Genomic DNA, 14,595 nt, shown 5'->3' on the forward strand with positions numbered 1-14,595 from the left:
TTTTCCGTAGCCCACTCGTCATTCGGCACTCTGTTTTTCCATGAGTTAAACATGCCGTCCCCTGTCTAAACATTTGGTTCCAGGCCCCTCTCTCTGCTGAGCAAACTGTTTGCTCCACCTCCCAGGCTGTACCCTGTGTGGGGTTTTAGCCCAGCTTTGCCCGTGTCTGTCCCTGTCTCCTTGGCTGTCTGCCGGCATGGCCCTTGTGGCACCTTGGTACAGAAAGGCCTCCTGCCTTGCTCAGCCAAGGACTGAGAGAGACAGAGACAGAGACAGAGACAGAGACAGAAAGAGGGGGTGTAATCTGAAACATGAGTGTATGTGTGTGTGTGTTGTAGGGTGACATTTACTGCCTCAGGAAGGAGCCCTTATATGTGACAGTTGCCCCAAACTCCTGTCCCTGCCCCTAGAGCACCCTATCACTTCCTTGTCTTTTTGACAGAACTGGATACTTGGCCTCTTCTATTCCCTGAACTTTCGTCCCCAACTGTGTCTGTCTCACTGAGAAAGGAGAGCATACAGTAGGCTCAAGACATGTTTATCGAATAAATCGGGATCTCAGACACCAGGGTACTTTATTTAACAGGGCAGCCTGCATGACAGAGGCCCATGGACCGAGTCCCAGCTATATTGTATATACACCTGCCAGAGTATTCATATTTAATGGTACCCCGAAGCCTCCTGGAATCACTTCTTCCCACCCTCAGCCACCACTGCCACCAGATGCACGTCTGCTTAATTACAATTCATGAAGTGCTCGCCTATTAATAAAGCCTAATTAATCCAGTCACGCCACCCTGCGATGCCAGCAGGGTTGCAGGGCCCATTGGTGGCCTCGGCGGCAGCAGCCCTGGGCAGGAAGGGGTTAAAAAAGAACTAGCCCCAGATCTGGCCTCTCCCCACCGGAGGCCTATGACAGTGGCTCCTATTCAGAGCACCCAACACTCCGAGGCTGACAGGTTCCATGCCTAGCTGGTGCTTGGCACCGTCCCCATCCCCTGCATGCACAGTCTCGATTATTGTGCCCTCTCTGCCTCCCCCAAGGCGGCTGGAAGCTTCTTTGAAGACAGAATTGTACTTATTGGTCTTTGCAACCGTCCGGCCCCTCCCTCTCCCACCCCCAGCCCCAGCCCTCCAGCTTAGGCTCCTGGCCTGCAAGCACGGCTAGGGGGAGGTGAGGTGAGAGGCACCTGAGTGGCGCGGAGTGGGTGCGCACCACCTCTGAAGCCAGCCGGATCTTGCTCGCAGACTCAGCGCCACCATTTCCAAGCTGTGTGCCTTTGCACAAGCTCTTGAACCTTTCTGCGCCTCAAGGTCATCGCTGGGAAAATGAGGACAGCAGCACGTGTGAGTATTACATAAAGTAACTCAAAATGCTGTTGTTGTTGTTGTTGTTGTTGTTGACCATATAGACAGAGAAAGTCTCATGTCCTAAGTTGAATGCATTTTCGTAAATTGAACACACTGTGCCACCCGCATCCAGAGGAAGAAACAAACGCTACAGGCATTCTGCTGAAGACCTTGCTTGGGCTTTCTGTACAAAACGAAACCACTGTGAAAGCTTTAGTAAAGTCCTTGGCACACACATCACAGGCACTCAGTGATTATTGCTACCCTTATCTCTCTGTCATTTCCGAACACCCCGATTCTACCCCCATCACCACCCCCACCACCACCAAACTCCCATCAAGAAAACCCACCAGCACCCCCGTAGAAAGAGCCTTCAGGAACACCTACGGCCATCACACTGACCTGCCCTTCCTTCTGTCAGAGCTGGGGACATCGGATTGAGTGCTGCAGACAGGTGGAACAAGACCCAGGTCCCTGCGCAGGGGCCAGGCATTCTGGTTGTTTCTCAGTGCTCTGGGGGAGCGAATTCACGGACTTCCACAACTAGAAGAAGCCTGGAAGGTCATCGCGTCTGAGCTCCTCCTGATGTGTGAGTGACACCCTAGCTGGGCCTTAAGCTTCAGGCTGATCTATGTACAGTCCCAGGACACGTCTGGAATCCTACAGTGTTAGAGCTTGGAAAGCATCTAAGGGATCATTTAGTGACTCAGTCCCTGACTTTAAGGATGGAAGGTCTGAGACTCAGAGAGGGCAGATCTTGTCCCAAAGCACACAGCCTGGTAGTGAAAGAGAAAGGACAGAAGCCAGATCTCTGGACACTAGGCCCATGGTCTTCCGGCTACGTTATTATTACAGGACCTCAGAAGGGCATCACTTTAGCAAGGTGGCAGACCCACAGTTTGATGCCTGCAAGGCTGTGTGTAGCCCCATTTCCCTTGTTGGAAGAGGGATTTATAGCAGGAGCAGGTTTAGCAGTGCAGCTGGGGTAGGAGTCGGAGCAGGTATTCATCACTCTCCAGCACCGTGCACAACGAAAGGGGGAACCCCTTCCGCCAGTCACCTGCTAATCAGAGCCTGGTGATGAGTGAACTGTGATTAGAAGGGTCTTCCAGGCAGAACCATGAATTCCAGCAGCCAGCTAACATGGTAGCAATGGGAGCAGTGTTTGTAGGGAACCAGACAACCCTGGGACAGACGCTGGGCTGCAGGGATGGGCTGGTCCTCTGGGTTCTGAAGAGAAGGGACAGCTCCACGGTCCCCTTCAGCAGAATAGTAGATGTCTATACAGGCCCAGGTGAGGGGTCCTCTGGTTTCTTTATCTTTGAATTGCGGAAGAGTAAACCCAAAAGGGACTTAGCGCTGAAGTTACACCCACAAGGTCCAGTCATTCTTTTGGATTCAGTAGGCTTTTTGGTTTTGAAATCCTCTAGAAAGGGAGCCCATGTGGAAGAGAGCCCCAGCCTGCTGGCTGTGTCCCAGAATGAGGCAGGTGGGTCTGATGTGAGAAAGGACATTCCACCTGTGAGAGCTTCCCAAAGATGGGGTGACTCCTGTGGACAGAGTGAACCCCATCCCGAAGATGCTTGCACACAGACTGCATGGTTGCTCCACAAAGGTGTTGCAGAGGGAATCCATGCTTTGGGGAAGCAATTGACCTTCCTTATCTTAAAATTCTCTCACTATTCTCTCATCTGGGAGCTGTCAAGCCACATGGCCTGATCTTTCCCCAGCAGGGGACTGTCCTCCACTCTCCTGTGCCATCTTGACACACCTGCACCTGCCAGACTGGGCTCCAGTCCTGGTGGGGTCATTTACAAAGCAGGTGCTCAAAAATGTGTGCTGACCTGATGACTTTGGATAACCTACTTAACCTCCCCGAACCTTGGTCTCTTTATCTATAAAAATGGAGGCTGGTAACATCTGCCTTCAGGGTCCTGAGGACAGAAGGAGATGTGTGAGCCTGTAGCACTTACTGGACACTCAGTATCAAGGTCCCTGTGTTTTCCTTCTCCCTTCTGTCACATTGTCTCCCTTCCCCCTTCTTCTGTAGTCCATTCTACAACATGTCACTGTGCTTTTTGGTGGTTGCTCACATTTACTGTCTGACTGCCCCACTTGCCTGAGAGCTCTCTGAGAGTGGGGTTGCCCACACACCTGTACAAAGTGAGTACTAGGTAAGCATGAGTTGAATAAACTGATGAACCAAACTCCCAAACTTCAGGAAGCCCTGTACTACCAAGGCTGTCCTGTTCCTGCTGGACAACTCTCCCCACCCAACCCTGTGCCTTGGGACAAATGGAATCTTCCACTGAGTCTCTTTCTTTTGGATCCCGGCTCTGGCCCCTCCACCCCTCTTCCAGAGCCCAGAGAACTAGTCTGTTTCCAGCTACACAAAAGAGCCCCTTCTGATCACTGATGGTTACAGCAGGTACACATAGGCCTTCCTTGACTGCATGTGGTCATTGTCAAGGGCTGGGTCACTTCTTAAAAATGGCATAGGCTTTGGCATGAAATCAATTTGCCCCCCCCCAACAAAAGCCACCGAGAGCAGAGTCTATTAATGGCCCTCGTGCCCATATATCTCTATTTTCAGAAGAGTTTTTCCTTTGACCTTTCAAACAGAAAGATCATGTCTGTGATCACATTTGGAAAACTGTAAAGCTCTGTGCAAACAGAAAACATTTATCTCAACATTCGGGCTGACATTCATGACCTTTGAGACACGTTAAGAGAGTGTGGGTGCTAGCTCTACTATGAAGAGGGAAGTTCTAAACACAGCCCTCTAAATCAGGGCAGACTGCCTGGAGGAGGAGAAAATAATTGGGGCAGACTGCCTGGTCTTGTGCGAGCTATTTGAGTTTCACAATAACTAATAGTGCTGGGGAAAGTCTTCTGTTTCATGCCAAGTGGTTGGAATTCACTTATTGCTCAATAAATCCCATTGAAAGGCCTCACGGATTAACACAGTGATGGTATTTCTGCCTTTTCCATATACATGAACTCAGTAATAACTGTAATTATTAGAAAGTTATAATAAAACATTATGTGTTACACTGTTCATTCAATGGCAATAAGGATGAAGTATGGGGACTTGCCCATTGCTGCATTCGTCATTCTTTCCCCTTAATTATGGAACGATTCCCCAGCCTGAAAAGCAGGAGAAAGAGACCTCATTCTGCCTTGATGGGGCTTCCTTCTCAGTGTCACTGTGTGGTTTAGGCGGTGGGGCAGGGGAGGAGGCAGGTCTCAGGAAAGGAGCCCCACCCCCCACTCTCATGGGTTGAGTTAGAGAACAAGAAGGGAGGTGGATTTCCTCCCCACCCCCTTTACCCACCCCTAGCACTCCATCTGCCCTTTGGGCCACCAGTCCTTTCCTTCCTAAGCCATAGCTGAGGTGGACATCTGAACCCAAGGGAGTAAATATTAGGACAGAGGCTGAAGGTGTTGGTGTTGGGTTTTAGAACCAGAAGCCTCCTCAAGGGCAGGCCTGGAGCAGCCACTTACTGTCATGTGGTGCTGAACCAGCCGTGCGGGGCTGCAGAGAGAAGAGAGACATCGTCCCTCCCCAGGAGGGAGGATGTTGTTCCTGGATCTTGGTTGTACTTCTTGTCCCCAGCTGCCATAGGTCATGCTTGCATCGTTCCACAAATCCCCCTTTATTATTTTGTCTAGTTTTCAGTGAGTTTCTAACTTGCATCCAAATAATCATTCCAGACCTTACTGAGAGCTCCTTGAAGAGATGAGTGCTTTGTATCTTGTTCATCATGGTTTTCCTGATACCCTGAATGTAGAAGGCTCTCAGTAAAATTATTGAATGAATGAATGAATGAATGAAAAACACCTGAACTTTAACCCAGTAAGTGACAACGTTGCCAAAGCAGGCCCAGTTTGTCCCAGTTGGACTTAGCCTGTGGCTCCTCATTTAACCCTAAGAGGAAGTTCCCTGCAGATACTGTCCTCTGGGCCAAGGTGCAGAAGACGCTCTGGAACAGTGACAGGGAGCTTTCCCTCGGGAGCCCTGGCCTGCAGCGCACAGCCTGTTTCTCTGAAGCACGTCTCTGGCCCAGGTTCAGGGTTCTCAGGTCTCGGCAGCTGCCCCAGTTGGTTCACCTGCTTCCAGGCAGTTCTGCCACTGAGTTCACCACGACCGGAGAGTCTCGTGCTTCATTCATTCAGTTAAGCACCCGTGTGAGCAGCCACAGGCCCACCGCCAAGGACTGAGAGGTGAACACGTCCGTCAGATACAGGCCCTGCCCTCAGGGAACTTAGAGTCTACTAGAGGAGAAGCTAGACCTTTCTGACTCCAAAATCCCTGGAGAATGGGGTTCCAGTGCTGGTCATGCTTGCCCTTCCTGTCTGGCCTCAAGTCCTCCTCCTGCTCCAGGTCAGACCAGCTTCTCGAAGGAGTATGGAGGATGACAGAGGAGCCCAGTGCTGGCCTCTCCCTTCAGGACCTCCACCAGCCTCCACTGCTCTGGACACTGCAGCCTCCGTACTTTTGGCCTCCCCTCAACAGGGGAGCTCTCGATTCATCGGGCAGAATTGGAGAGCTGGTGTCAGCCAGACGGAGAAAGTGAGGGCCATCAAATATGGACGTGTGAGAAGGTTCCAACGGAGAAAGTGAGGGCCATCAAATATGGACGTGTGAGAAGGTTCCTTGATGGGGTGAGGGCAGGGAAGATGCTGATTCTCCGGGTGAGGTGCTTTCTCCACACTTCTGAGGGCATTACAAAGTGATAATGGTCTTGTTCTGCTCTCCATGCTACATAGCTATCAGGGCCTGGAGGAATCCTTTACTGGGCTGAAGTCGTGCGTCAACTAACCCTCTCAGAGGAAGTGGGGAGAGCTCAGCAAACTGGTCTCCTGTCTAGAGTGGAGAGTAAATACAGATAGTGAAGATCAGGAGAGCAGGACCCAGTGGTCCTGACAGTAAGTCAAGCTCAGTTGGCCTCTCTCCCACCTCCTGAAGTCCCCAGACTGGTTTTTTTCCCCCTTTCCCCGATGTTCGTCATCGACTGTTCCCTGTTTCTTCAGCACACCCATCTCCCACAATGGTATCTCCCTATCCAGTCCTGCTAAGACCATTTCATCTATCCTGTCACCAACCCAAATCCCTTGTCTGCTTAGCCTTCCTGCCCATTACCTCCCGAGTCCCTCCAACTGTGAGACAATGGGCTGGCAGGATTCTTCCACTTCTGCTCCCAATCTTCTGAAAGCTAAAGAAAAACCTCACATCCCTGCTGATGTGCTCCATTATGCATTAAGGTTTTCCAGCCTCAGTCGGCTCAGAGGGCTGGTTAGTGGTACCTTGGCAGGGAGCATGCTGGAAGCTTCAGACCTGCAACACCCCTTCTTGGGGCCACTTATCTCCATGTCCATCCTCCACCATGTTGAGTCCGACGAATCTTCCTGGATTCAGTAGGCTCCAAACCCTGACCACCTCTGATTGGACCAAAGGTGGTTATCTGCCCAAGTTTAAGAACCAATTAGACCCCATCTTTTGAAAACTAGGAACTGGGACACAGAAGCTCTGATTTGCCCACGTTTGGACTCCAGGGCTCCACAGGGGCAGACTAGCAGGGGGGGTCAGAGAGAGGTGGAGACGGGACTCCGTGTGGCCCCAGGGAGATGGAGAGTGTCCCCACAAGGCTCAGTTGTCTTTCCTGGCCATTTCATCTGTGAGCTACTTGCTTGCCTCCCAATAAATCTCCACGTGTACTTAGGCTACTCCGACTAGGTGTCTGTCCTGAACACACACATTTGCTGGCTAGGACTCAGCAAGTGGCCTCACCTCCTACCTCACTGATGAGGCTGAGACCATCAAAGGCAAACTTCCCCTGACTTCAGTCCTTTGGCCTCAAGGCACATCTGCCTGTTCCCGCACATGTTGTCTCTGCCTTCCGGTTCAGAGGAGGATGGGGCTGACCTTTCTCCAGGCTCATCCCCCATGCTTGATGCCGTTCCCTCCCGCCTCTGAAACCATCAGTTCCCTTCTCTTTTATCACCACCTCTCTGGCTCCTTCCCAGAAGCCTATGTGCATGTGAAATGCCCTCAGTCCTAAAAATCAAAACAACATTCTTTGACCCTGCTTTCCTCCCAGGCCACCAACTCATCTCCATCCTTTCCTTTTGTTTGACCCTTGTTCCTCGGTAGTGCTAAGTCTGACTCTTCCTGCCTCCTTCTCCCGGCTTCCCCTGCATAATTTCCGAGCATCCTTGCTCAGGATTCCGTGGTGGGTTTTCTGCTTCTTGCATGGTCTCCATGGGCTTCTCTCTTCTCAGTTCATGCTGCATTCTCTCCTGAGGTCCTCACCTCCCTTCAAGGGCTCACATATGATGAATGACTTCCTGGAGAGCCTTCCCTCCTGTTCTGAATTCACCTGTAACCATCACATGGACTCTGGCATCTCTTCCTTACCTCTACCATGCAAATCTGCTGCCCTTTCTATGTTAACAAAACCAGGAAAGCCAGTGCTCACTCTCCGCTTCTCCCCTCAGCCCCAGTCAGCCTCCTTCTATCTGAGTTCTGCAAAACATTTTTCGAATCAGTTTCCTTTTTTTATGCCGCATGCCACTGTTCTAGGCTAGCTTTCATGGGCTTCACCTAGACTCCTGCTGGGCCCTCCAACTTGTCCCCTAGGTGCTAGTCTCTCCTTGCCAGTCGCACCTCAGCACGGCTCTCTGTTTTCTTCTCAGAACGCCCCTACCCACCCACCTCCCACACAGAGTTGGCCACCGTGAACTCTGGTTCCAATCTATCTTTCTACCCCTTTCCCTGCATTGCCATGGGCCAATCTCACCTTCCAGCCACGGTGGATCCTTCTTACTCTATACCTTTCTCTATGTTCTCCCCCTTTTTCATGCCTGGAAATAACTACTTCACCTTTAAGCTTCTCCTCCAGGTCCTCTCTGCTGGGGGCCCCTCCATGACCCACCTCATCCATATTCTCACCTAGGGAGACACAGGCACGTGCCAGGCCCTTTGATGCCCTGGAGTCTCTGTCCCCTCTGGCTGGAAAGCATTTGCTCCAACTCTTCACAAGATCAGTGCCTTGTCTGGTGTCAAGCCAAATGTCCCAGCCATCCCACTTATAGCAGACCCCCAGCCCCACTCCGGCACCCCTGCAGTCACTCTCCATCACACAGCCTGCTTATTTCCTTTCTTGCACATATTACAAGTCCTGGTGGTCTTATGTGGCTGGGAAGGCTCCCTGGGAAATAGACTCAAAGAGGCAGTTGAGCTTGCGGGATGTGTAATGAAGAGGGCCCTTGGGATCAACACCGTGGCAGGAGTAGGTGGAGGGAGAGGCCAGTCCTCGACACCATACCATAGCCTTGGTCCCCCGGCAGGGAGCTCTGGAGAGAAGATGTCCTTCCTGGGCTGAAGTGGCTGGGGTTTTCACCCCGCCTCCACCAGTCATTGGCTGGGGCCACACCCCAGATGATCTCGAGCAAGGCAGCTCCCTGAAGGTAGTATGAGAGGCTCCCCCCACCCCGGTTTCTACAGAACCTCAGCTCACTTCTGCATTTGGTACACAGCTTTTTTTGTTGTTAATTTCTGGAACTAAGAATAGATCCAAAATACAAAGAAACCCCCTAATTTGGGGGATAATTAAACCCGTGGTTTCCTTTTCTCAGCAGTTTGAAGCTCTCGGCTCCAGGGATTTCTTTCAAGTGCCCCATCTCCACTAGTGTCCTCCCTGGCCTGTGGCCAAGGCGGAGAGAAGACAAACAAGACCTGGGCGTCCCTCCAACTCACTGCCCCTCAGCCTGGCCCTGGAGCCTGACTCCTACTCCCTTCTCTCTCTCTCCCCCCGCCTCCCTCCTAGCAGATGGAGTCAATAAGGATTATAACTCAAACTCTGAGTGGCTCCGGTGCTTATTGGAAAAAGGAGGGTGGAAAAAAATCCTCTTTTCTTTCTCCCCACCTTCAAAGCTGATGAGAAATCAGCACAGCTGAGTCCGGGAGCTCTCGGCCATCTTCCTCCTCTCTCATCTCTGTGGCATGCCCTGCCTCTTTTTTCAAGTCCGTCCTTGCAAGTGCCTCTAGACATCTTCCTGGTTAACTTCCAGGCAGCATCTCACCTTGAAACCTCCAGAGGAGTGTGTCAGATGCTGTCACAAGGGGTGAGCTCACGGGCAGGCGACTTGTCCAAGTCCTGGGCAGGAGGGGAGGGGACGCTGAGCCTGGGCAGGATCAAGGCAGGGGGCAGGCTATGCTGTCAGCCTCACATGAGAAACTTCCCTGTCCCTGGACCTCCTCTGGCTGCGCTGCTCACCTGTAGCTCCTGCATGAGGCCAGTGTCAGCAGGTACTGTACCATGCACACACACACACACCCCTCCAAAAACATTGATGAGCAACTTTGTTTTTTCCCCCAAAGGTTGAATGGGGAGGCAGAGGGGATTACACTGGGCATTAATATGCCAAAACTTCCCAGGCAATCCCTGTTACCATCTTTCTCCTCCGCCCCCCAATTTCCCTTTCCTGCAACAGGACTCCAGCTCTCCTCTGCTGCCTCTCACCCCGCCAGCCTCCTCCCCACAGCTCTGTCCAGCTCCTCGGCTGAGCCAAAGAATGCAGAGAGAAAACCCGGGGGACTAAACTCAGGCTGCCCCACAGGAAGGCAGTCTCCTGGCATTAGTGGGGACCCCAAGTCCTAGATTCAAAGTGACTATTCACCAGGGCCCCTGCCTCCTCATCCTAGGAAACATCTCTGGACTCAGAATCAGAGATGGAGCTTTGAGCCTCAGTTCCACCACCTTTCGGCCACGGGATCTGAGACACCAAAAGGCACTTGGGTACTTTACCTTATTTTCCCACGGAGTGTGTCTCAGAAGCCAGTGAGGGACAAGTGATGACCAGCACATGGCTTGGTGAGTCGGGAGCCATCAGAATAAGCATGTGGTGAGCAGACAGAACTTTTGCCAAGGATTCTGCTGGACAGGAAGCGGAGGGTGGTGAAGGTGGGGTGGGAGGTCACTGGAGAGAGACGAGGGAATGGGGTTACACCTGATTTCAGCCCACACTGCCATGTGGGGATCAAAGATGAGGGTTCTCCCTGGCAGCTCTGTCTGTAAGAGGGAGATAGTTGGATTAGCCTCAGGCTGGTCAACCCAGCCCCTGACTTGAATATCAATGAGGGCAGGATGAAATCTCTCCTTCAAGTCTCGCCTAGCCATGGCTCCCATACATGCTTGGGCACGTGTGAGCTAATCAGCCTGAGCCCTCTGGGCTCAGCTGACCTGTGTTGTGTACACCCGCATATAAGGCACTTACTCCTCTGTGGCCCCAAGTTGCTCCCTCTTATGTGAGATTTCCCATTCCCCCATCACAGGGAAGCTCCTGGGTAGCGAGGTAGCCTGCTCCATTAGGCCGGGGGACCCCATACGACAGAGGGGAGGAGGGGGTGCTGAGTGGAGGGCAGCCTCACCTGTCTGGTGGCATCCCTGGGTCTACAGGTCTCTAGGACAATGACACTGCTCATCGGGGGCCGCAGGAAGCTGAGGAAGTCTCCCACTCTGGGGTTTGGAGGAGCTCTCCATGGATGCTGCCTATGCCCTTTCCCCTTTCCCGGGGTCATCTCTACTTTCCCAGCCCCCCAGGGCCACTGGGCTCCCCCTCCCTCTTGTCCAAACCTATCCCAAGTAAAGATTCATAGTAAGCCTTAGAAGTCTTCATGGACAAATAAATGAATGAAAGGCTAGCTATCATTTGCAAACAGTATGAAGCTAATGTATTTCCCATACTGGGATGTCTGCCTCTGAGTCCACTCTCTCACTATGGTGTGATGGGCACAGTCCCTGTGAAAGCAATTCCAGATCTCAGAGACAGGAAGGCAAAGTCAATTTTGGGGTAGGGATATCTCTCATCCCTGGGCCCCACCTCAGGACTGGTCCCTACAGCAGCTCTGTGGGCCCTGGTGGGAAATACACTCTGAAGATCAGCGGAAAGTGCCAGGGGAGGGAGAGGGGGCAGAAAGAGCGCTGGATGGGGTCAGCAGGCCTGATTTCGAGTCTCAGCGGAGGCACTTTGTGGTTTAGCTTCTCATTTTAAGAAATAGGAAGATCTTTTTGATTGCTTTTTATACCTGATGCTCTATGGTGACATAGAAAGGAAGATGAGGCCATCTGGAATGTGCAGGGATCCGTGGAGCTCATTTAAGGATGTAGCTGAAGCTCCCTGGAGCAGGACGCAGCTCCCAGGGGACCAGGGATGGGCACCCTTCCAGGAACACTCCAGAGCCAGGCCAGTGTGGTCCGGGGCAACTCCAGACACAAAACCCTTCTGCACTGCGGGCCTCCAAGAAGGGGTGGAGGCAGTGTGAGTCCACGTAAGGAGGCCCGCCAGGCCTCCCTCTGCTACACTTCCTCCTTTCCACAGCGCCATGGCTGAGGAACTAGAAATGACATCCTGTATGATCTCATTTAGAGGAAATTCAAGAAGGGTGATAGAACAGTGGTCCCCCATTCAGTGAGGGGAGAGGCCCTGGGGAGCCTGTTGGCGTGCCAGAGATTCTATATCTTGATCCGGGAGGTGGTTACATGGCTTTGTCCGTATATCAAAAGCCATTGAGCTGTCCATGAAGATTCATGTACTTTACTGTATGTAAAGTATACCTCAACAAAGAAATACCAGTAACAGAAGAGATCAGTAATGGGTCCGGGCCAGGGCAAGCTGTTCTGGAGACAGAGAGGGAAGTAGGGGAAGAAGGGGCAATAAGAGAGATGGGCCCAAGGCAGCAGGCACTGGAGAGATAGAGAGAAGGAGAAAGAGCAACTGGGAGAACAGGGCAGAAAACTGGGTACAAGAACCAACATGGGGAGCATGCTTTGGAGGAAATAGCAACTTCACCTGAGATGTCATTTGACCTGGAGATCCTAGAAAGCACCCCTTCATCCTTTTGAAGACTGAGAGTTCTGGGAGGCACTGGCACATCCAAGGGTTAACTGAGACGCATGACTGTGTTTGCCAAGCTTCAAGGCTAATGTTTGTAGCCACACAGGATGACACGGGTGGGGCAGGTTCTCAGATATCCCTACAAACAGATGGTCCTGAGACTCATCCTCTTGCAGAAATTCTGAGCTAAAGAGGGAGGGGCTTCTCGTTGAATTTTCCAGCTTCTGCTGCTGGGGAGGAACCAAGTTAACATTTAGAGTCTAACATTTAGAGTCTGCAGATGGCTGAAATGTGACATGCGCCACTGAGAGCAGGGCCGACATTGATGTAGAGTGTTAATATTAAGCTCTAAGTGGCTTCTGTATGTTATCCAAATACGGAAAATAAAACTGAACAAATTCATTTCTTCTTTTTAAAAATAGGTGGTGTTTTAAAAGCGATGATCCAGAGCTTGAAGTCTTAGAACAGATCCAGCACTATTGGCTTGAGCGGCCGTCTCACACTGGGGGCGAGCCCAGTGCATGCTTGTACCCATTCATCTTAGAAGAGTCAGGAAGAGGAAACTCCTTGAGGGAACTCCCTGGGGACCCTGGGCAGCCTTCTTGCTCTCCTGCCCAGCTCAAGCGTAGCCAAACTTGGGGCTCTATTTTCCATTTCACCCACTGGCTAAGAGCAAGGGCTATGGAGTCAGGCTGCCTGAATTAGAATTCTGTCTCTGTTACTTACTTGCTGTGGAACCGTAAAATGGGTAAATGCCACCTCTCTCAAATGCCACCTCTGCCATGGAACTTTCCAAGAGCACCCTCCTCCGTACTGCCACTGGACTTACTAGTTCTATTTTTTTCCTTAAAAAATATGTCACTTTTGGAAATCATATATTGATACCTTTTGAAATGCTTCGTACCTCCCTCCTTTTCCCTTAGCCCCAGCTTCCCATGTCTCTATTCCATTTGCAATTTTAAATTTTATTCGCTATTTGTTGAGTGGAACAAGTCAGGGACAAGTCTCACCCTCTTCCACTTGAGTCAGGGAGACTGTTGGGGGTGGAGGGGGTCTCTCTGGGGGTGAGAGCTGGTGGAGACATGAATGAAGTGAGCGATTAGCCATGTCAGTATCTGGGGCAAGAGGGTCCCAGGCAGGAGGGCCCTAGGGAGGGAATGAGCTGCCATGTTAAAAAAAAAAAATCAAGGGTGCCTGGGTGGCCCAGTCAGTTAGGCATCTGACTTTGGCTCAGGTCATGATCTCATGGTTGCTGAGTTCGAGCTCCGTGTGCTAATAGCACAGAGCCTGGAGCCTGCTTCAGATTCTGTGTCTCCCTCTCTCTCTGCCCCTCCCCTGCTCACGCTCTTTCTTTCTCTCAAAAATAAATAAACATTAAAAAAAAATAAAAAATAACAAATAAAAAACACCAGGAAACCAGTGTAACAGACAGGACTGGAAGAGAGGGAGCATATAGGAGAGGAGACTGAAGACATGGTCTGTCCCAGATTGTGAGAGAGGAGTGTCATGGTCTGATTTTCATTTTGTTTATTTATTCATTCATTCATTTTTTTTTTTTATTTTTGAGAGAGAGAGAATGTGTGTGCAAGTGGGGGAAGGGAGCAGAGAGAATTTTTTTTTAAGAGAAAAGGATTTATTTATTTATTTATTTTAAAATATTTTTTCTTGAGAGAGAGAGTGCACGTGCATGCATGCACAACTAGGGAAGGGGCAGACAGGGAGACAGAGAATCCTAAGCAGGCTCTGCGCTGTCAGCACAGAGCCTGACGCGGGCCTTGAACTCATGAAACTGTGAGATCATGATCTGAGCCAAAATCAAGAGTTGGACGCTCAATCACCTGAGCCACCCAGGCGCCCCCTGAGTTTCATTTTTAAGCCTCACCTGGGGTCCAGAGTATAGACTAGACTCTAGGAGGTTGGGGAGTCGGGGCGAGAATGGAATCCGAGGGATCACTAGAGAGACCCAGTGAGAAACAATGGAGCTTTGGACCAGGGCAGAAAGGGCGGTTCCAGGCCCAGGGTGTTGTCTGAAAGGAGCTCAACCAGACTTGCTTGTGAGTTGGCTACGAGGAAGAGAGAAATCGAAGAGTATCCCCACGCTTTTTACTGGAATACTGATGTCATTTACTGGGATGAGCAAGATGGGGAAAAAAGGGGTGCAAAATGGGCTCTAGGGAAAGAGTTTCATTTCAGACACATGGAGTTGGAGATGCCTATTAGACACCCAACAGGAAAAGTCAGGAAGGCAGTTGGATATAGAAGTCTGGCTTTGAACAGAGACTCAGGCTAAAATTCATTGAATCAACTGGTTAGTTTCAAATAAATACCAAGTCCTTATCATTCATT

The sequence above is a fragment of the Panthera tigris genome, chromosome C1, assembly GCF_018350195.1.
Source record: "Panthera tigris isolate Pti1 chromosome C1, P.tigris_Pti1_mat1.1, whole genome shotgun sequence".
In the NCBI taxonomy this organism is placed as follows: Eukaryota; Metazoa; Chordata; class Mammalia; order Carnivora; family Felidae; genus Panthera; species Panthera tigris.